Genomic DNA, 24440 nt, shown 5'->3' with positions numbered 1-24440 from the left:
CGCAAACCATTCTATGATTCTATGATTCCATGATTCTATATGAATAATCAACACTTCTGAATCTGTATACTGTTTCCTTTGTCTCTTCCCCTTCCATCTGGGAAGTATTTTTATTTCCTGTTATATTTTTTTTCTTTCTTATTTCTGAGGAGATGGCATATTCTCACGTGGAGCATGCTTCAAAGTGCATTCCTGACTAAAGGATTTAAGACGCAGTGAAGAGGGTAACAATGTTTTACTTCACTTAATACAATCTAAACTCCATTTTGTGGCGGTGCCTTTATCTCAGGAATTCACAATTCACTTCTTGCATACCTCTGCTTCCCTCCTTGGTCCTTTTTTGATGCCACTAAAGCAGCATATGAAAGTCCTCTATGATAAATGAAAACGCTTTGGAACGTAAGCGGTATGCACTGATGCAACTCCATTCTGTTCCTGTTTAAAGAATTTTTTTCATCATGAGTGCTCTTGTCTTTTCATTCCGACACAAAATCTTCTGGGTTTTATTTCCTAGCTTTTGTTGTTTGCGTTATATGTTCTGCTTTTGTTTAGAAGCTAAGGAGACCTTTTCTATTCATAACAGAATGTAGGATTACATTTATGGATAGAAGTTATTTGAAAGAGGAAAACATAATACTAAGAAACTGCCAAAATTTCAGACATAGTATGGGAAGCTTGTTTTATGCAATGTGCAACCAGTTGGCTAAGTGAAATGACAGGAACTCAAAGACCTGGAAAGTATAAGTGGAAGACTGCTGTATGTCTTATACTACGTAGCATTTTGTCATACACTGTGGATTTTCAAAGATGAATCTTTTTTGCTTGCATAATACTGACTTACATTTAATCACAAATCTGAACTTTGTCTAAGGCTTATATCTAAATAACTACAATGACAGGAACTGTTCAAGAAACATATTAACAGCAATACATTTGTTAAGAGAGTTGAGACAATTTAAGGAAATCTTAGTCTAGAAGCAACCAATATTTTAGCAGTCACACACCTGCTTTGTCAGTGATTCAATACATGATACCTGCAGGAGAGAGAAATCCAAAATAAGGAATCTTGATCATAGCTTTTTGCGAACAATGAGAGATGTCTGCATTACTTTTAATGACGGGTCTAAAACATATTAGGACAAGGTAAGTCCTAAACTAGGTGAGTGACTAGGACTATATTATAGTGAGTGTCATACACATCATTGTTTCAGAGGTGGCAGAATGCATAAAAAATCTCATGCTGAAATGAAAATAATAGCATTTTTTTCCTTTCTCTTGATAAAGAACTAATGGAAACGATAATGTGTTTTCTGGTTTGTATTATTTTGGGAAAAATACATCTGTGAACGTGCTGAGTGTCTATTCAAAAAAAGAAATAAGATACACAGATGTTGCATATTTGTCCCTATGTCTTTGTAGATATTGTTGCAGGAGCACAATATTTAAAAGGAAAAATATAAAAATCTTTCAAAGCGTTTTCTGAAATGTTGTTTTATAGCACATAGACAAGTATCTTATTTTATTACAAAAGATATTCTATCAAAGGCTATTGGCAAAACCCATTATTATCTGGCTGTGTCATTTCTAGCTTTACTTCCTATTGAAATATGGGATCCATCTGCTCACTGATCAGAGGATAACAGCCATCATTCCCACTTGCTTACCATAAATGATATATCTGAAAGTACCAGAAATATGATGGAGTGCAATCCCAACCCTTGGTCATTCCCTTAAATCATTCATAGTTAACTTAATTTAGGCCAGGCTGATATGCCTCCAGCATATTGACTGAATTCCAGCTTCAGGAAACTCAGTCTGATCCACTCGAAATTTCCAAGGCATGCCTAAAAATCACATCCTCTTTTATTTATTTTCCTAATAGCCTATTTAAATTTGTGCCCCAAATTTGAATCTGACCCATGTGCTTTAGCTTACTGCTGTGCTGTAAAGATAGCTTTGCTAAACCTTGAAATGAGTGTATCACAGAGTTTGAAGAACCGTAGCGACGAAATCTGGCACACTAAAGACCAAATCCATGACTTATCAGCTACATGGAAGCTGGTCACAGACTAAATGAATTTGAATGTCACTAAAAAGCATGTTATTTCTCTGTAGGCAGGTTGATCTATTTTCAAATTCCAAGAGGTTTGTATATAACATTTTCTAAATAAGAAAATCTTATTTAAAGAGTCTTACTTGAGAATACGGAATCAGCACTAAAAAATCTGATCTTTTGCACTCTCATTGGTATAGGTGATATAATAAGCAGTCGAGACTCAAACTGCAAGTAGGAAAGTTTCCTAATCATGCTGTGATTCACAAGTTACCTGAAAGTTAGCCCCATAAATGGATCTCATTCCACAACCACTAATCCTCTGTCCCTCTTCCCAACCCCTTGACCAATCTTGCACATAACCTAAACTCCCGAATTTTAGAAAGGTGTTTTGGAGGTCTAGAGAGTCTTTTGGATACACTGGTCTCCAGCTTTAATTCTATTGACTGCTATCAATATAAATTTATCTGTTCTGCTTAGCCAAAATGTTTATTCAAAGTTTATTCACTTGAAAACATTCTCCTGATGAACCCACCCATGAGATGCCAGTGAACATTATTCACTCACGAGTGGCACAGAAATCTGATGAGAATGGCCAAGCACTGCTACCTGTGGTTCCCTATTAACTGCACACAATCAGTGATATCTCAAATGTATTACCAAAATTGTCTAAACTGTGTGTTGAAGATAAATGGCTGAAGATATGTCTCTTTATTATTCAAATCTCCTTCCAAATTAATTGTTTGAAGTGATTAAGGGAGCTAGTAAAATGTAATAGACTTGGAGTCCCTATCTGCTGCTTTGGCAAAGAGGGCACTCTTCTTCAACCTTAATGTAGGATGTGTCAGCAAAGTACAAAATCATTTGTGCTACTGAAAGACTGCTGCTTTGTACATTCATTTAACACATAACACAGTACATGGGCAAGATCATAAATTTGTTTTGCTTGAAAATGGAAAATATAAAGCCCCAGAGCTGCACAGTTATTCCACACTTTCACTGCATAATTTTAGAATCCCATTTTGCTGTCTGACCTGTGTTAAGTAGGACTCTATTAAGCGAAATGTCTTGTTGAAATCTTTTGACCTCTGTGTGATTAGTTAGGAGATGATGTAAGCAACGTTGAAGAAATACATTGTAAGTCATAGTCTGACATTATTCCTCACTAAGCAGCTTCCGTGTCAGAAAATAATTCAATTGATTAAAATGAAGTGGCTTCTGTTTCATGCCAGCATTTGAAAAGGCACAGGCAAGTTTCAACTAAACTTAAACCTAGAGTTAACAAAGTGTAGTAGATACATCCAATTTTTATTTGAAAGCTTCAAATGGACCTATGTAAACGTAAAAAAAAAAAAAATCCTAGATTTTCTGCCAAGTATTTTAAAAGTTTTGCTAAGTCACTCATTTAATTTTGCAGTTCCCTCTATAGAAGACTTTTTAAATATGGTGTGTCTCATTATTTCGGTGTTTTTAAATGTCAACAAGTCTAAATATCAGACAACTCCTGTGTTGCCTGGAATGAAATGGGGAAGAAAATGACAAAACCAAAAAAACCCCAAGCTCTTATTTGCTGATCAAAGTGAAGTTTGCTCTGAAATACCTTTTTCATGTGTTTGTTTATTTTTTTCTGAAAGCAATGATTTAGTATTGAACATGGAATAATTCTATTTGCTTTGGAGTGCAAGAATAAGAATCCAGTAGAATTATTTGTTGATTTACATGAAGTTATTGCCATAAACTGTGAATTCAGTGTTTCCAGGGAGTCTAACTTCAAAGAAAAGATTTTCAGAACCATGGCATCAAACAATTGCTAGCATGATCATGAGGAATTGACAGAAGTACTTTCTTTTTTTCTTATTTCCAGCTAGGAAAACACTGCTATGCATCATTCCAACACTCTGTGGAAACAGATGGTATGTGATAGGGAAAGACAATTTCAGACTAAAATATACCAACTTTTTTTTTTCTGTCATTCTTACCATTTTTGCCAACTGTCCTTCATTATAGTAATTTGTGTGCATATTTTCTATGGAGTCTTCTTTCAAAAACATAACCCAGACCTTTAACATTTCCTATGCTTCTGTGCTGAATCAGATCAAACTTGGGTCACCAAATGAAAGATGTTTGTATTTTCTGTGTGTGCATTTTGCCACCCTGTTCATATAATTTTTAAAATCTAGTTAAATCCATACAGACTGGTTTCATTTGTGCATTTAACCTTTGCAAAGGTAAGACCAATAAAGATCATATCCAACTGTCACTGTGTTAGATCAAAATCTCAGGCTAAACATATGGTACAGAAAGATTTAGGTATATAACCCTTGAATCTGGATTTGTGGCATTGAATTTCTGTTCTTACTTGATAAAAGATGTGACTGTCAACAGCACAATTTTCTCAGCTTATATAGCTGTAAGTCTGGCATGACGATATATCAGTATATATTATAAATAGAAAAGGACCAAGCTTTAGTATGCAGTCTCTTCAAATGCCCATCAGTATCACTAATTAGACCTGCTTTTATCCAATATAGAACAATTTTCCTAACTCCTACTACCCTTGCAGGAAAAATGCTGACTGACAGCAAAAGCCTTTTTGTTTGTTTTCTATAGGACAATATGGAAGAGTAAAGTGCATTTCTGTTGATTTCCTCTTCTAGACACCTCAGCTTCTACAGAAAGTATTACATCAGCATGAGGGGCTAATCTATTTTAGTATGGCAATTCCTATGAAAATAAAAATCTCTTTTGAGTTAAATATAGAAGTAATTTAAGAAAATAAAGCTTAAAATTACTTTTTTTTTTTTTTTAAATATTCTTTCTACTGCCTTCTCTACCAATACCCAGCACTGTGGCTGTAGCCATATGCAAAAGAAAATATCAAGAGACAGATCAGGGAAAAAAAAGGAACTAGAAAAAGAACAAAAATATTTTTTATACGTAAGGGTTTTTTTACATGTTTAGATATCATGGATTTCTGCTCTGTATTATGCCACTTGAGAAGGGGGAAAGATGGAGAAAGGATGTACTAGAACAAGACTCAGTGCACTCAGAAAGGTAGTATTTCAGAGGAAGAAACGGAAAATTCTGCTTTTCAAAAGGAGTCACATTTTATGTTCATTATATTGACATGCCATTATAAACAGCAAAATCTTTCCTTTACTGATATGTGTATGGCTTTTCAGGCTGATTTTTATAACAAGCAAAAGCTTCTATTTGAGGTAAATTAATCTCACTCACAGATTTTTTATAGATCACAGGGGGTTTTCCGTATTTCATGTTATTAATGTAGATTCCATCTTCCACTGTGAACTTATACTAAGTTGAGTAACTATTTAGATAACCCTCAAAGGCAATACTTTCCTGCAGACATGTGACTATTGTGGTATGTATCATTAAAACAATTTACTTTAGCAAAAAGTAAAAATAAAGCCCATTTCTGAAAGAGAAGAGGTTTTCATTCCCATGCTGTCTCAGAATTTATTTGCCTATTAACGATTCCATAATAACCTAACTGGTCATCTTGCATTCCTGATTCATCTAATAACTTTTTTGAAAGTTGGAAGGCTAATTGCAAAAGTGATTATTTATAATATCTGAGTGCTTTATTCAGGGGACCCATTAAAAGCATAAACATTGGGGACAGAGAAAGGTTACAACTGTTTTAATGAAAAGAAACATATGAAAGTTTTATACAAATATCACTCCTAAACTTGTCCAGATTTTAAATAAAGACTTCTAATGAAAATAACATTTTCCTTCAGAGAATCCGGTATGTTTTATACCAAGTAAAATAGACTATTTTACTCCCAATATAGCTATTCCACTTCACTTGCCAGTGTTGTCGTTAAGAATTTCTTGTGTTTAAGAAAATCAGATGTTTTCTTAGAGTCATGCTGTTTAGTGATTTAGTGAGTATTTCACTTTGTACTTTTTAAAAGAAAGGCCCCCAAAACCACTACTCCAACTTCAAGTGATTTGTGTTTGGTTTGTCGTGGTTTTTTTTAAAGAACCTCGTTACTGGTAAATCAATCTGGTGACTGTCTGGGATTAGAACATTTTACACTAACACTCTTACCAATCTTCTTTTAGATGAATAAAGCACCTTTGATGGCCAGCAGGACAAGTAGCATTGTAGACCATCTGCTATTCCCTTGCACAGACCAAAACATCCAAAAGTATTTCGTTTGCCACAGCCATGATTCATGTGCTAGGTGATGAACTCTTTGGAAACAATTGGTTTTTTCTTTCACATGTTTTCACTTTTTACATAGTGTAAACCAAAACAACTGTTAGGTCCCCATGCCAATTTTTCTCAAAAAGATAGGTAGCACTTTTGAACAGCTTTTTGTTGTCAAAATACAATACTTCGTTAAGACAGAAAAGCCCTGCTATTCAGTTTCAAACTATTTCAGTTTTAGTTTTACAAAATGTGATTTTAAATGGAAAGAGAAAATAAAGAAGAGGCTGTTTAACCCTCATTCTTTGTGCGTAGTAGTCTTACGCATTAAAGCATAATGACACTGAGCAGGGATGAGACCTAGGTTTAACCTGCCTGCAACAGACTGATTGTGCATATCTGCACAGGCAGAAAGATGATTTGGAAATTTGGATATTTCGTATCCCACGCTAATGCCCAACATGCACACTTAGTTCAGACTAAGGCTTGAAATCACCCTCTGAGACAAGATCCTGAAGATTTCCTTTCCAAAGTGTTATTTTAATGCAATTTTTAGTTTTGCGGCTTTTGTGAATTTTTATTTTCTTTTCTAATGAAGAATAAAAAGCTATGAATAGTATCATGAGAGGCAATTCCAATCCCCCACATCACCCTAATCCTGAATATTTCCTACCCCCTTGGAATCAACCGTATTTTGGAGTATTCAGTGACTGAGGTATTTTTATAGCGATTTAGTATTTTCCTAATACATAAGAACACGCTAGTGTAGTTTGCTATCATTTTTCCTTGATTTAAATAGTACTCTAATTTTTATATCGCTTGCTAAATCAAAGTGTCTGTTCTTTCTCTTCCCAGTCTTTGGACGATATTCAATCTGAGATGTTGTATGAGCAAGTCACTCTTTTACTTTGCAGTGCTGGCTCTACACTGTGTTAGTGGACAGAAGTGAGGGGTGTAGGGAGATAGTGAGGGAATAGGAACTTCTGTGGATAAACATGGGAGGACAAGGATGTTGCCTGACAGTGTGTGGCAAGCCATACCTGCAGCACATCTATCTAAGTGTTTTATACTACACACCTGAAGATACAGTTGTGAAATAATCAACACTATGGCACATAATGCCAGTGTGAAAGTAGGTGTGATCTGAATGAGGATCCACATCTGGAATGTAGATGCCCTCCTGCAGAGATAGGTAGCCCAAACATCTGTATCTGGATACATCCTGGAGCAGAAACATATTCTTACATAGGGAACAGGGCAACATCTTGACCTTGGAAACATTCATTATGGCTGGAGAGGGATTTTTTAGACTGAATGTTCTTACCAGCTCTAATTTTTAGTTGATGGGTAGGGCAGGGGATAGCTTGTGTTTGATGTGGTGAAGAGGAAGCCATGGCAAAACTCTCCACTGAGCTCCTCCTGGGAGACCAGGAATGGATTACATGGGACAGATGTTAGTCACTTAATGAATAATTGGAAGGGCCTCAGATACAACAGTGATGAGAGCACTGTAAGAACCCATGGAGAATATAATCATGATGGTAACAAAAGATGGGGGAGTGTCCAGCTTCAGAGCAACATGCCAAGAACATGATCTAAGATGTTAAACTGCTAACATATCAACAAATCAAACCAAGCAAGGCTAAGACATAATGTCATCCCTCAAATTACAGATTTGGGACTGAATTTGCACTTAAAATAACAGTTTGATACTCTTCCCGCTGAAGTCTGTGGCAAGCTGCCAGCTGACCTCAAGTGGGAACTGACTTAGGCCAGAAGCTACTGTTCAAGTAGAATTTGCAAAGTCCTGAATTGGTAAATTGGAAACAAAATTCGCGTTTTGCATGCCAGGGAATGCAGGGATGGCAGGGGGAAAAAAACACAAGAGGCTAAACCAAATGATAAAGGACATTATACAGTCCAGGATGGAGAGTCAATGGCAGTAAGTAGTTGAAGAAGATAATAAAAGATGGACTAAAGAAAGAGAATAAAACACCACCAGCATCTACTTGTAAGAGAAGGGATTTGGTCTCTAACAAGTCAAGTGGCACAGCAGGGATGTTCTGGCTGCTGACAGTGGCAATGTGGTGCTGGAGCTGCTTTACAGAGGACAGGTTCAATGGAATATTAAACCCAATACATTCTACTTATTTCTGTTAGTGTGGACATGAATGAGAATCAAAAATGTGCTGATTTGGTAGAGTATTCTTTACTCTTTTGGACTATAGGATTAACCACACTAACCATATATGAATTCAAAATAAAATGTCTGCCTACCTGAAGGAAAGAGTGGATAGAGCAAGGCAGGTTCTGGAAGCAACTGCAATACTGAAGAAAACACTAATATGAAAACAAAAGAATTAAACAATTTTATTTTTTTTTTTTTAAGAAAAAAAGGGCGCTAATGTAAAATGGAGCTCCTGCACTGATTTCAGCTAATGATGTGACCTGCACTTGGAGGAAATCAGCAATGATAGAAAAAACCTCAGTGCTCTGACTAAATAACAAATGACATCTAAAGTAATTTGATTGAACAGTTTAAATTAAAACGTCACATTCCTGACAATCTATGCTTCTCTAAGTGAATGAGTTAGGAAATTGTCACAATGGATCTGCTTTAGAACACAGCGTCACAAATGTAAATCACCCAGAATGTTGCCATTGTTATTCTTGATGCTAGGCATTAGCTTCTTGACTTTGAAGTGTGTTTGAGCTCTTCAGCTTATTAGCTTCCATTTCCTACAAGTGCCAAAGCATTCCTAACATCAGCCTTTCATGGAAATCTCACTGGTATGCGAGATCAGTGGAGCATGGAATACCCATCACTGGAGCATGCAACAGGGTTGCCAGAGCTAGTGGAGATCCATGCTGACCCAACTGGTACATCAGGATGGCACAAGCTATTAGCTTTAGCAGCATGACTCTGGCAGCTGTATTTACTCCGCTACAAGGACCAGAGTCCTTGACCTGGGTCTCCTCTTTCATCGGAAGTGGGCTAGCGCAGAATTTTGCCCACATAGGAACCACAGGTTCCAATTGAGCTGCATTTCTATTAGCAACCAAAATTAATTGTTTTTTTAATAATATTACTTATGCAGCTAGTAATAGTAAATCTAATATTGAAAATTTAAAACGTAACACTTACAAGATATTTTTTCCCCTTGTAGGAAGCTCAGAGTTTACAAGTGGGGGCTGGGGTTTTTTTGAACTTTCTTTTAGAAGAAAGTTCGTCAGTATTTTTGATTGTGAAGATTGAACAAAATATCATGTTATTTTCAAAATAGAAGTAACAAATTCAAAAAGAATGCTTCATTTCCATGGTATACCCGACATATACATTCACCTCACTTTTAATAATATCTATATCTGAAATCAAATGTCTTACCAACATATTTTTCCCTCTGAAACCAATACAATTTTTTTAATGTTTAAATTTTTAATTTCAGTCTTTTTTTCATTACCTAGGACAACACAAATCTGCAACATGCTTCAACCAAAAAAATACTTTGTTCAGTTTTTTTCTGTCTGAATCTAGATGTGATCAGCAATAGCAGAATTGTCAGTAACAGAGTTAGTTCTACAGAGGTGAACTGAACTCTACAGGGTTCAAATTTGTCTGTGACTGCCTGTTTGTTTTCTATGAACTGAGTTGTCTGCTTGTCTTTCATCAGAGTTTCTCTGGAGAAACAGAGGGAAAAAACAGGGAAAATAAAGCATTACTGTATTTTTATATCGTGAGTGAGATAACATTAGTTGAAATTGAAGCATCTTTTTCTGTTATTATTAGAATATTAAATCTGTCTTTATAAATCTGAAGTACAGAAATACGACAGACATATATAAGAATGGCAGATAACAAGGTAAAGGATCAGAGGCTTAACCAATTGCTCCTTGATGTCAAACTGAGAATCAGCAGAAATAATCATTTTGGCGTCAGGCAGGAAAAGTCAAAGGTCAGGATTTAATGCTGTCACAGAAGGATTCTTCAAATAAGCCAAGCAGGTGCTTACTAAAGCATGATTATTTGTTGTGTTTAGGGGTTCAGAGCAAAGCATGATGTGAACGGGAATGCAAAGTCTCCATGGAAATAACTGGGAGAGCTGTCTTATCTGTAAAGTTTCCCACAATCCTTTCTTTAATTGAAAAAGTCTATACAAAGTAGATTGGTAGACTTCTCTTTCCTACTTTTCTTCTCCTCAGCTAATAAGATTTGTATTAAAGGGATATATTTTTTTTTTTATTGCAATGAAATAAAAAACAATGTCCTAGTTCACTGAAAATGATGTGCTAGTGAACAGCAAATGCAAAATTGCACAAGCTCCAGCCTGTTAGAGCAGAAGCAGTGTCTTAGTTATTATTCCAGCACAGGACATCAAAATGTGACTCCTGATGCCTCCTGTTGTCGAGGATGCTCAGCTGTAGAGCATCAGCAAATCTGTTGGCTGGATTGCTATCCCCCTGGCACAGGAAGGTATGTATTTGTACGTGCCTGCTTCTTCTCAGTGGACACGTTAGTGCCAAGTCAACTAGAAGCTTGGATGAAGTCTCTGGATTTACAGATCCGTGCTTAGGATGATAGTTCCTGCAGAACCTCAGAATCTCAGTTGTCAACTTGACAATCTGATCAAATAGTGACTTCTTGTAAATCCTCCAAGTATCCACATTCCCTTGATAGCTACAAAAGATGTGAACTTGCTATATCTACTTAACTCAAAAATTATGGAACTTATTGAAAATTGCTATCACACATTCCTCAGCAGATCCTAATGTACTTGACTATCAGGATTACTGGGAGAAATTGAACAGAAGGGAGGCAGTGAAATCAGTTCATGCAGAATAATTTACCTGTGTTTCATACCAGTCTTCTTGCTGGCTTTTCTATCAAAGAAAATGGTCAAAGGGATATGTCATTGCTTGAGGGTTAGGCGTAATGAAAGAGCAGATCTAGCTCAGGTTAAAACTGGTTAGAGTATTAAGATCAAGTCTGATACTCATATACTGTTGTTCAATAGTGAAATTTTGCATGTGACTTACTTATGAAGTTACCCATCATTCCACAGTGTGCTTAGGAGAGAGGGGAAGGATTTGAGTAACCTCAGACTGCTTCTACAGTCTGCTTCTACAGTGTCCTTCTACATGATAAACTTTTGAGGCCAAAGTAAGAAAGCTTTCCTCATGCTGTTGATTATATCTTTAGAGTTCCCCGCATTCCCTTCCCCAGCCTTACAACACAAATAAATGTGCATGTGTATATGTATGTGTACATGCAACCTGTGCAGTCAGCTGGAGATTTCAGAAGTTGAAAATTTTGCCAATTCTTGGAGAAAGTCTCAAATTCATTGCCCCTCCAAACTCTAATCTCATTGGAGGCAATATAACAAATTCCCTTTAAATGCAACAGGAGCAAAATACATGTTCATGATAGCTTAGTATCTAGTGCATTGAACGCCAGGAGATTAAGAGGGGAGAAAATGAGAGCATAGAGACAGCAATTGGAAAGTTAAATAGAGAGTGAGACTGTTACAGATAGCATTGGCCATGCCATCAATCTTGGCCTCACACTTTTTAACAACTGAAATTTAGGATCTATATTTTTAAATCCTTGAGAAAATCTCTTTTCTGGTTTCCTAGATGTCTATATGATGCCTTTTTTTGAGCTCATCCTTGAGTATTTGAAAGTTTTCTATTTCTGTTTTTTTTCTTTAACTTTTTCCTGTATTTTTGCTTTACCTGCCTCCCCCCACTCCCACCTTATAGCATGTTTAACCATGTAAACAAAGGGATTAAGGAGTTGGACATCTGCTGCTTCTGTTGACACCAGCTGGAGGGGTTAGGTGCTTCACAAATTAAATTCCCACTATTTCCAAAATTATCAGATAAAATGTTTCCCATTTGCCATGAACTAAGCAAGGAGGTTTCCTGATTCCTTCTCATGTCTTTCTGTGTTGTATATGTGAAACACCCAAGACGAAACTGCTGGAATCCATTGCATTAAATGAGTCATCACATTAAGACAGGAATATAATAGCAGAAGAACTTCTTTAACAAGATAGATCAACAATCCATTTTATCCAACATCTTGTCTTAATTCTGGATGCTTCAGAGGAAGGTGTTAAACCCACTTAGTGCATGTGATATAATACCATAACATATATTTCTTCCTTAACACATAAGGTGATCAATTTATACCCTGAGGCTTATGGACTGAATTCACATTGCAACTATTCAATCTTTCATTTTCAAGATCCAGAAAATATATATTTCTAAACTCTGCTGCATCTGACTACCAGATACAGCAAGTCTGTATTTGTAAGCAAAGTTCCTATACCGTTTTGCTTAAAAAAAAAAAAAAAGTAACCAAAATCAAAATACAAACAGGCAAACAAAAAAACCCAAAACATACAAGCAAATAAAAATACAGCCAAAAAAGAGAAATAAAAGCATGGAGAAAATAAAAGTATAAGCTAAATTTTTACTAGTCTTTTCACTTATATTTGAAAAAAATTACAGTTACTCTAAAATATCTTTTCATCTGATTACCAATGCCATGATTAATTTCCAAAGATTTCATTTGGATTCATTTACTCTTAATAATGTTCTTTTAACTAACACTGTGACACTTTGAAGTTTACTTATGCATGTTTCCACTACTTAAAAGAAGAAGAAAGGTTAATTGTCACTGAAGATGTTAAAATTATTGGGTGGAATAAGGAGACATAAAATGTTAATTTTTTCTCACAGTTCTAGGGCCAAAAATTCAGCAGTCTGTTGTAGTTAAGGGTGCAACCTGCTTAAAGGTCTTCCTTTCTTTGTTCTTTGTGGCTAAGATTTTCAAAGGCGTGGAAGGATGATTGCAATCTACTTCCATTCAATTCCACTAGTAAGTGGTTCCTAAGTCCTAACGTAGTTTTTGAGAAGACTGCTCTTTAGTTTATCTAGAAGGATGTATTCACAAATCTCACGTTGAATTGTATTTCTGCAATTTATTGTAACATTTGTCCTAAGAGTGGGCTCTAAAACAGTTTTCCAGCCCATGGGAAATTCTGACATTTTGACATTTGTTTTCCTTCTAAATTGTACAAAATATCAAACACTTTGAAACACTATGTCAAACAAAATATTCTGAAATATTTGTTTTGACTTTAATAAGATGTTTTAAAATAGATTGTATTTTAAAGGTTATTTATCAAGATAAAGCAAGCATTCTGATGATATCCTCAAAACAAAAAGTTGATAAAAACGTCATGTTCCTCTGAAATTTTCAAGCTCATCTGGTCAATAATTTTGCTGGAAAAACACTCCTTTGGAAAAAAAAATAATGCCTACCTCTTCTGTGACTGATCATTGCAGTCTTGAAATGTCAAACTGTGGGGAAAACTGTAAATTTATATTGTTATTGTCATGGATATTCTTATTAAAATACAGATCACTTGAAACATGATTAACCAATCATAAAACTGAATAGTCACTTCCAGCAACATAAGCAGGACTTGACCCCCCTTGCTTAGCTGCCTCATAAAGTAGCAAGTTGCTGATACCCAGTGTGGTCTGAAACTAAAAGTATTCTGAATTTATCTGGATTGTTGAAATATTAGTTCAAATTCCACTGAAAAAGAAACTATGCCAAAACATAAAGACTTTCAGCTAATTGCAGAGGTTTTCTTTCAGGACTATTGTTCTTCAAGTGGCATGTGAAAATTCAATTATTTTTAAGACTTCTATCCTGTATGGCATAATCCATTTGCTTCATCCTAGTACAACCCCCCCATGACATCACTAGGAATGAGGAAAGTATGAGAAATTTGCCCTCAAGCCCTACAACTAGGTTTTAATCAACATGTAAGAGCTGTATGTGGTCCCACTGCAATGAAAAGGAATTACACAAATGGGAGAACTTTGCCCTTATAGCAGAGAGTGCCACAAGGTGCACGTTAAAAGAGACAAGACTTTCAGGAGCAATCAGCACAGGGCTAACACAGCTTCTGCTGAAAGCGAAACAAGCAGGTTTGGCCATAATCTCTCATGTCCTTAATAGCGAAGTGTCAAAATTGAAAAACGTGGTCTGAATGTCTCCACATTTCACTAACTCAGAGTTTGTCTTTATGTTCTAACTGTAATTTAGAACAAGCATTCTAAAATTACTGTACATTATCTTGAAGGGGAATAAGTTACAGATGATGTGTTACATACTAGAGTATTCCCACGTGAAGTTAAACGATACTCTCCATGGCACCCAGTTATGCCATTTGTAGCTGGTCTTATCTTGAAAACGCAGATTTCTTGCCAAGAGGTGTTCATAATCATTCAGGTCTGGGCAAAATCTTATATGATCTAGAGGGTGCACATTTGAGTTATGACTGTGATACTCTTTTACACTCCATTACTCACACGCTTTAATTGCAAAACACTGCACAAGCACATGTGTTGGAGGACAAGATTCATTTAGTACATAGTCTAAGAGGAAGCAACAGGTTTTCTGGATTGATATTTAGTACTTGAACAATGAAAAATGTTGTGTCAAAACCAAGGAGCTGGAATGACTCTCAACTAGTGTCATCTTTGCTCTGGCTCTCAGTCAATTTCAGTAATTAGATATTAAATTTTGTGCAGTGTACACCTGATACTTGATACTCCAAACACGTAAGCTCTATTAAATTAAATATAATCCAGGAAAGAAAGCAGAAAGCCTAGGTATTTTGGCCAGCTTTGAAATCAGGTGTTGTAACTAAAAGTCTTTGTATTTTCACCAATTTTTTTTTCTTTTTTTTTTTCTTTTTTTTTTTCTTTTTTTTTTTTTGGTGAAGGATGAAAGACAAATAGCTGATAAGTTCTTGGCGACTGCTGAGTCAGATGGAAAGTTACTGAATTATGTTCTTCAGTCTGGTGAATTAGTAGATGTGGATTAATGGTTCTGTAAGATCTTCAAAGAGTGACTTCCAGCAGAGAATAGTTTATCACTGCATCTGCTGACTCAGTGAAAAGAAAGTTCCTGGTTTGAGTCTCAGAGTTAAACATTTAAATATGCATTGTAAATTAATTCAGTTAAAAATCTATTACTACCCTGTGATTCTAAACTTGCAAGGTCAGAGCTTTAAATTAAAAACCTAAATGGAAATCAGATCTAATCCCTTTGCTGTCTCAGTCTCAGTCCTCTAAATGCTTACTAGCCTACCCAGTTTGAATCTGAGTGCTCAAACCTGCAACTTAAATATTTTTAACAATATCCTGCTGGTAGTATACTTTTATATAAGTCTGTACTCTGTCATAAAATAGGTTTATTTAAAAAATAATAATAAAAAAATTTTAAAAAAATCTCAGTTGTTTCTGGAGAAGACATTTGATGCTTAGCATGAGGTATTGACTCATGAAAATTATAAAATAATATTGTAGCTGTGTTTCAGCAGCTAGAAATAATCAAGGAACAGCAGCAGAGGAAAAATTAAGGTGAAATTTGCTGTAGATCCGGTTGTGAATCAAAGACAAAAGCAGGGATAAGAAAATGTTGGAGCCAAAATCCATGAAAGCAGGAGAGTTTACACCACTTGAAAATCTGACCCTTAATCTACTTCATTAAATAGTGCACAGTTTGCTTCCATTTGTCTCACATTACAATCACTTTTTTCTTCCTTTCTAATTTGCTATTGTTATTAACAAAACTCCTACTATTATTGCTGTTAAGCACTGATTGACCTTAAATGAACTTCAGGAAAGGACTTAGGAAACTCAGACTTAATGTAATGAAGTAGTATTTCAAAGCGTTTTCTTTTCTGAGCTATTTCAGTTTATTGAATAGATTTATTTTACTGATTTATTATTTATTTAATCTGAATGAGGGCTCAGTATGTGCTGCTTAGTCTGTTCATTTCTGAAATAAATAAAAAAGAAGGAAAAGGAAGAAAAATTGGGAGAGAGAGGGCCAAAAACATTACAGTGGCCATTCAGGCTTCCTAATAGATTATTCAGAGATAAATATACAAACGAAGATGCTTTATGCTTTTAAAACCTACAGAAAAGAGACTTTATAACTGACCACAATATTTACAAAATTCTTTTGTAAATATATGGGTAGTGTGGGGAAAGACAATAGGAGAGGTGAGAGAGAATTGCAGAGAAAGACTGGGACATAGTTCTTATTTTTTAATAAGCCTCACAAATCACGTAATATCCTATAAACAATAGTTACACCTTGGACTCCTGTTGAGCCCACCTCGCCATTGATATTGCAAGCGTGACACCTCTTATCCTTTTATTAACCTCTCAATTTTATGATCTGTTAGTCATAGATGCACATCTGCTTCACAAGCCATAACACCACCACCTGCCTAAACATCTTAAAAACTCGGCGTCTAAGTGCATAAGCAAGACACGTGCTACCCGGCAATGGGGAGTGTATCCTGGTGGTATGGCCAGTGGAACAGCAATAACCTCAGCTGCTCATATGGTGCACACTTGTGGTCGGCTGGCATGGGGCTTGGCTTAATAGTGAGAAACTCAGGTTCAAACAGTTGCAAATTACTTAAAGGGAATACGGGTGTGAATTTGTTATGTGATCATGTAATGGAAGAGCCTCTCACGGTACATATGTGCAAGCCACAGGGTCAGGGTTGTGAACACTAAGCCTGAATCTCTGCTTTTTCTTGGAGCAGTACTATACTGCAGCTTTCTGCTCAGTGAAAATAAACTCCATAAAAGTTCAAATGAGTCCTCTTATTTAAAGCTCAAGGGAGGTAGCTTGGGAGTCCTGAATATTCTAGCAATCAACCAGTCCTGTAAAAGAATACCTTCTATCTTTGATTGCCTCTGTCCCACCTCTCCTTCCTCAGATACTTCAAAAAATCCAGCCATTGCTCAGATGTTGCATGAATATTCTTGCTAAGAGACAGTTATAGGAAATAGCTCCTTGGCAGCCACGTATTGGAAAGAACCTGTCTGCTGCCCTTATTTTCTTCACACAGATGTTCCCTGAAATAGCATTGTAGTTCTTCTTACATATGGTAAGTTAAATCAGTGTTACAAACATGAGGAACACTTGTCTTCATATTCCTTTTTTTAGACACAAGTATTGACCAAAGGCTAGAGAGCAGGGACAGAAAAGCTGCATTCTGAACAAGCTCCACCACTTGGGGCTGTGTTTCACAAAAAAATGCAAACCCCGTGCTCCAACCATGATTTATAACGGTGTAACTGGTGAGACAAGTCTGTGTTAATGTTTGAAGCAGGAGAAAGATGCACTCTGATCTCACTACCCCTGCATATCCCTGAGAAGGCAGTGGCTGAGAGCAGGGATCTGTGTCTCCTGCTTGCAGTGCAACCAGCACCAGGGAGAAGAGTCTAGAGACAGAACAGACCTCATACCACCCTTCATCTGGAACAACAGGCAGCCTGGCACTGACCTTGCAATCTGAATGCTTGTTTGCTCCTGCAAATGTTCCAGCAGTTTCTCTCATAATCTTCTGTTTGTTTTCAGCTTTCAGCACGGCTCCTTCCTTACTTGCCCTTATGCTGTGCAGAGAGACCAATGCTAAAGTTAGATCATGAAGAAATTTTGTGGTCATTATTGTCTTGTGGGTGAAATCAGGATGTTTTTTTCATAGCAACATGGTGTGGTTGATGTTATTTGTTGATTTAGAAGATACAAACTTGTGAAGAAAGGCAAACATAGGTTTTCCAGCAGGGAGTTTTGGAATGGTCCTCAGTGGAAACGCTACTGCCCTGTAACCAACAAAACAGTTCATTTAGCTTCTGTCTTTTCAGGAATCCCTTACCTGACTTTAATTACTAAAACACGCTGAATGAAATCCTGGTCTTTCCTAAAGCTATTAGCAGCATTCCCCTGGACTCCGCCACGGCCAGGTTTTCACCCACTCCCTCACATTCCTACTTTGGCCTCCAAGCTTTGTAGCTGAGAAATTTCATAATTGAATAGCTCATCTCAGCCCACAGGGCATGGCTGTTGACCCCACTTTTACACAGCTGGTGTGGAATACAAGGACATTTCAGGAAATTTCATCTGCCATGAGGTGCTTTCTGCCACACTATCTATCACCGTAACAACTGCTGGGGAGCAAGCACGTAATGTGCTTGACATTAGCACCTGCTTTTATAACACTTCAGCTAAATAACAGAGGCCAAGACTGCTGGGTCTTATTCAATATACCGCTTACCCTCAAACCAGATTGTTTCCCAGAAAAGGCCCGAGAATAAAATGATTTCCCACAAGAAAGCCTCTTTAATCGACTGGGGTGATTACTTGTGAAAAATCACTGATTGCACCTCTAAGTTGAAATTAGTCATGTTTAAATGTCACTGATTGGAATACCTGACACTGCAAACCTAAATGAAGGAGAGATTGACAAAATATCCTAATCAGGAAAAGAGAGGATTAAATTAACTTAATATTCTAATGTACTTAATTAATTATACAAAGGGTGATTAATTCAATTCTAAACCAAATCAGTAGTGACAGGCAGTGGATTTGTTAGTTCTTACTCCAGTGTCTACTTAAATGTTTCTGTGGCAATGATTTTGGTAAAATCTCTGCCCAGTTATTCATATTAAGATATCCAAATAGAAAAAATCAAATAATAAAAATAAAATAATAGAAAATATATACCCCATTTGCACCAAAGAGTGAAGGTAGCATCATCGTCTCAGAGAAGTCAAGCAAGAATGGATTTCCAGTGGCTCCTGGATCTATGAACAGAAAGAGGAGTTATGATCATCTGGTTCTATTCTTGTTGTGGCACAAACTACATCAATTTAACTACTAATTCCCCTTCAAAGCTCTCATGTCCAACCCAAGCACATATTTTGCTCATCACACCTTATATTAAAGTTCTGGTAACTTTACCACAACCTTAGGAAAGTTATTCCAGTGACAAATAACCTCAGTGTTTGTACTATATCCTACCATCTGGTCTTTGTATTATGGTGTTCATGTATGTGCCTTATGAATAAAGTATCTTTTTCTTAATTCAAAGCTCTGATTGCATTGATAATTGTGAGTCATAATAACACATAGGATTTCCAATTATTAAATTGGAGAGGCCTTGCGTTCCTAATACTGTTTCGGTACTAAATTGTATTGAAAGAAGTTTCATCATCCCATAACTGTCCTGTAAGCAAAAGATAGATACATTCATGTTAATGAGATTGTTTATCTGCTACCTTTTTCCTGCTATTAAATAACAGAAACACAGCCAAGTCAGCTTACTGTCCATATTTTCATTTTTTTTTTGTTAAAAATTACATTATCCTTTGTATATCTAACGCTTATGCATGATAGGCAGAAAAAGAGAAGATAGAAATCTGACTTATACCTTACTGAAAAATATAATGGGAGTAGTTGAACACTCAACCTAGGATTTATACAAATGTTTGCAGTGCTACATCACCCCATTGACAAATGTCTCTGAATTCACAGTCATGAACGGTATCTGGCCACCACAGGCTTTTACTGAAGATTACATAACCTGTTATGCGTGATTATTTAGATTTTCCTTTCTTATTTTTCAAGTTAAATGTAATACTAAGAAGCTACCATACCTTGTACAGGTGAAAAGAAACCCATAATTTTGGTGTGCATCCCTCAGAGATAAAAAAACTGTGAGGTTACCCTCTTTTTTGTCTGACCAGGTTCATCCTAATCTTGTGATTGAAATATCAGTCAAACACAATTAAATTGTCAAAGAGTTCAGCAGCAAGGGTAAGATTTGTTGCCCGCCTCTTCATTACTTCACACAGTTCTTAAGATGTCCATTGGTTTAAATACAGGTGTTCGTGGTTATCAATCACCTTGGAAAATAAATCTGCAGGCCAATTTTCACATCAATGAACACATCTGCCTGCAGCCACTGGTTAGCAAACACGTGTAATTCAGGAAGAAACAGTTGCTATTGTCTATGTTGGAGCACTAAAATTATAAGTGTTGGAAGGGTTTATGGGCAGAGAAGAGAGATGCAGCAAACACTTTCTCAGTGAAAACACTTTATAAGGAAGCAAATTATATTTTCTATATTTCCGTGTGTTTTCGTATGTAGTTCTCTATTTTCTGTCTCTGAGAGCTGTAGTCCACTGCAGAAACTTAACAGTACCTTAGATGTGGAACAGTATTGGAGAGAATATTTAACAAGCTAGTCTCTGAGACAGGTAAACTTGATTTCTGATTTCCTCTTCTAGAGTTGGACTACCTATAAGTCATGGAGCAGGGACCAAAGTCTAGGTTTCCACTTTACCCAATGGCTGTCCTAATCAGTCTTGTTTGCTGAATCATGAGTCTTTTTCTAAGAAGTGGAACAAAGTAAACATTTTCACCTGAAAAAGCTCACATACATTTCTCCCCTGAGGGAGTGAGAGGTGTGGATTATGAGAAGATGAGCTTTGAACCCAGGTTTTCTGATTCCTCCCTGAGTTCTCTGGACAGGTAGATAATGTATAGAAGTGATTACATTGTGCTTTTAGAAACTGGTAACTTGGGTGTCTAGCCCTAGGAGACAATTCTGTACTCTCAACTATAGCTGAACATTGTCATGAACTTCATTATGAACACAAAATCTGAGCCTCCTTAGAAGGAATAGGGATCTGGTGGTTTTTTTCTAAATATTTTCTACTATCCGTCTTGGTTTGTGAACTCAGGTGGCTTCTGCTCTCCACCTTGAGAAGCACTGTACATGGAACTCAAATATCTAACCAAAGGTCTAACCACAGATTGCACCATGAGCAAACACTAAGATGTTAAGCATTGTATCAGTAAATGCAGTCAGTGATCCGAAGTTAAGCATTGTACCAGTACATGTAGTTATACCTAAGTTCCTTTGCAGATTCAGATTTTAACTCACTTTAATTTCTGAAAACTTGTCATCTAGCTCTCTTCCACTTTGGAATAGGAGAGGAATAGGCAACTCCAGGGGGAGAGTGATGTCATCCCAAGATAGCTGTGCTATGCCAGAGGCACTTCCTTCAGGAGATTCTTGCTACTTAAAATAGACTTTTTCTTTTTATTTGTGGGGTTTTGGTTGTTATTGGGGTTTTTTTTCCTCCTTTCTTTTTTTTTTTTCCTTTTTTTTTTTTTTTTTACATTTAAGAATTCCCTTAGAAGGAAAAATCTGTTTCTGTTGACTAGAGAAGCATAAGTGATCAATTTAGACTAAATGTCAAACTCCCAATAGGTGGAACCAGTTAAATGAATCCTAGACTTCACGACTTCCTTTGTCATCTGTAAAATTACAGCTGTTTTCTGCCTCACCAGGAGGCTGTAAGGCTAAATACATTGAAGACTGAGAAATGTTCAAAAATGGAGGTTGTGTGTGATGTATGAACACAGAAGTCAGCAGGAATTTTGCTACTGACTTCAGCTGTGCCAGGATTTAACCTGAATGATTTCAGTTATATTTAGAGGAAGCTTTTATTGGATTTATGTCCTAGTATTTGTAGAACAGGTAAAAAAATCAGTATTTGATGGCTTTCAGAAAACCAGGCTTTCTTATTATGAACTGCTTACAAAAGACAATAATAGAACTCTGAATAGCAAAGAAGGCTTAAATAACCACTTCACCATATCGCCTGTATTATGTTTTATAACCTTTTTAAGTATGATCACTTTTGCAGATGCTGGTTGCTACAGCTCTCGCATGGGGACTTCAGCTATTTAGAGATACATAGATGTATATAGCATATTGTTTCACTGAATGCCAGCTATCGAGCTATTAGACACACACAAATAGAGGAAAAATGTTTCACCATTATACAGGAGTGTGATAAATTCACAGAAAATTTTTGGTCTTGATAATCTTAAAATGGTAACAGTCTTAAAACCATTCTTATATTTCCTTATGCAGTAAAGATGCAGAGCAGACATGATTACGTTATGCCTAATATCATTAGATGTTAGAGCAGTTCCCAGTTCCTACACCTAGCTCTGTGCCCAGTTGCATCCCATCTCCACACCAGTCAAAGTACACCAATTTTTCTCCCTTATCTTGTGTCTAAACAGGGGAATGGGCCAGTAAAACCCTCAGTGCACTCTAAAAAGTCGGTTGGCCAATGGAGTATAGACACAGACTTTTGTGTCAGAGTTTGTTTGGTTTTTTTTTAAATAAAAATCAACCTTTTGCAGACAGGGCACCTTGGCTACTGTTATCTTAATGACCACTGATCTCAAGAAATCTTTCTGTCACTCTTTCTCCAAAGTTTCAGCAAAACTTGGAAACATATGGGTATCTAATAAGACAGGGCGTATGAAAATATCTCCTGTAAATTTAGGTATGCTTTCAACTGTGTGAAACCAGACTCTGTCAAGCATTAGGAATATCCTGGCCAGACAGTTCTTTCTATGGCAACTATAGTGTTGGTTCACTGCACTTGAAGGATGATACCTTAGCAAGAATATGTGTAGGACGCTCAAAGTCTTGCAAGGTGTCTAGAGGTAGCCTAAATATTAATTAAGTGTTTTAACTAGGGACAGAATTTAAATTGTCTAGTGGAATCATATAATAATAGTACCTTACAAAATGATCAAAGAAGCAAATCATTTCCCAAAAGACCTTGTGAGATAACATTCAGCTTGCATAAAAAGAAAGGGAAAAGAAATATTTACAATTTTCCAAATACAGAGAACTTACACTTCTCCCTACAAAAATCAGCAGAACTTGTGGAATTTATAAAGCAAACTCCTCTCCTTCTCAAGTTCCAGGAAAAAATAATTCCCCACAATAAGCTACAGTTTGCCAGCTCTGACCTCCAAGCTTTTGGTCGTCATGTGTTTTCAAGCCCTCACAATCCACAAGAGAAAACCTGGCAAAGAGAGAAGTGTGCGTTGCTAAGGGAGTTCTACAGCAAAAAAAGACCACATGCTAGCTCTGTGAGTGAGAGGGTAACCCCTAAATTACACACTGGAGTAAGCCCAAATTTCAGCTCCTTATGGGTCAGCAGAACAGAATAACACTGGCAGCTTTAAAGAGAAATCTCCAATGCTTGAGCGGATGTGAAGTGGAAATAGTGCTAATTTAAGGACTGAGAAACTTTTATCTTTAACCTCTTGTTTACTGTTACACTAAGTCCAAATCTTATCCAAGATGAAATATGACCTTGATGTAAAAAGTATGTTGTTGTTGGGGAATGATGGTTGGTATCACCATGATAGAAAACCCTGAATAGAACTCAACAATGTATTAAATCTGGTTGAGCTGTTCAAGATGAGCCCATTTGCTCGGCATACCTGTAAATCTTTCGTTCAGCGGTAAATTAAAGTACATTTTCCTGTAATTGCTTATGCCTGTCATATGAAAGCCTCTATTCCCTCCCCCTTCTATTGCAGTACATACACCTTTTTCAGGCACACTAAATGCGTCTAATTCAGTTAAGTGTAAGCCTTAGATACCTCTCCATACTCTTGTTTCAATATGTGCAGGATTATATTCTGAAATACCTATGGCTCTTGATGTCTTGTAAAAGAACCTATTATTTTTAACGTGGTGAGGTTAACCTAGTTGAATTTTTATGCAAATATCTGTCAGTGACTTGAGAAAAACAAGATTCTTGACTATCTGCTAGCCACCCGTTATGCATAAATGTTGGTAATAATAAAACATGATCTGTGTGTTTGTCCCAGGAATAAAAGCACACGTGGAATCTGTGGGCTTAAACTTCAGTGCAGTGTATTCTAAAAAGGAAGAACAATTCAAAGGTTATTGAAGAATCTCTAACCTTTCTTGCCCTTCCAATCTTGCTGTTGGAGATCGTAATTTCTATTAAGGGAAAAAACCAAACAGAAATATTGGATTTGAAAAACTATTTCACATGGTATTTTAATTGTTTTAGTATCATATTCCCACAAACTAATTTATAATATAACATCTATCTTCTTCCTGTAACCCTATAAAGATTTAGATTTTTAAACTAGGTTCAAATATCAGCCACTATTCGTTTCCATTAATCAAAAAAATGGAATCACAATTGGTAGATCAGGGTAAAAGAACTGTACAATAGCTTGACAAAGAGGAGTAGGATACTTTTTTTACTTAGTAGAAAACTGATTTAAAAGCTGTCTGGTTCACATCAAAATGTCTTCCACAAAACTGATTCATTCTACTTTCTAAATTACACAGCACTAAAGGGTTTGGGATTTTTTTAATTTTTTTTTTTTTTTTTTACAATGTCCAAGCTACTCACATAGAATGTTTTATAATGGTGATCAAATCTGATGCCCAGAAA

This window comes from Leptosomus discolor, chromosome 1 (genome assembly GCF_034619465.1).
Source record: "Leptosomus discolor isolate bLepDis1 chromosome 1, bLepDis1.hap2, whole genome shotgun sequence".
NCBI lineage: Eukaryota > Metazoa > Chordata > Aves > Leptosomiformes > Leptosomidae > Leptosomus > Leptosomus discolor.
The sequence above is the reverse complement of the archived record's forward strand: the minus strand, read 5'-3'. Positions refer to the sequence as shown.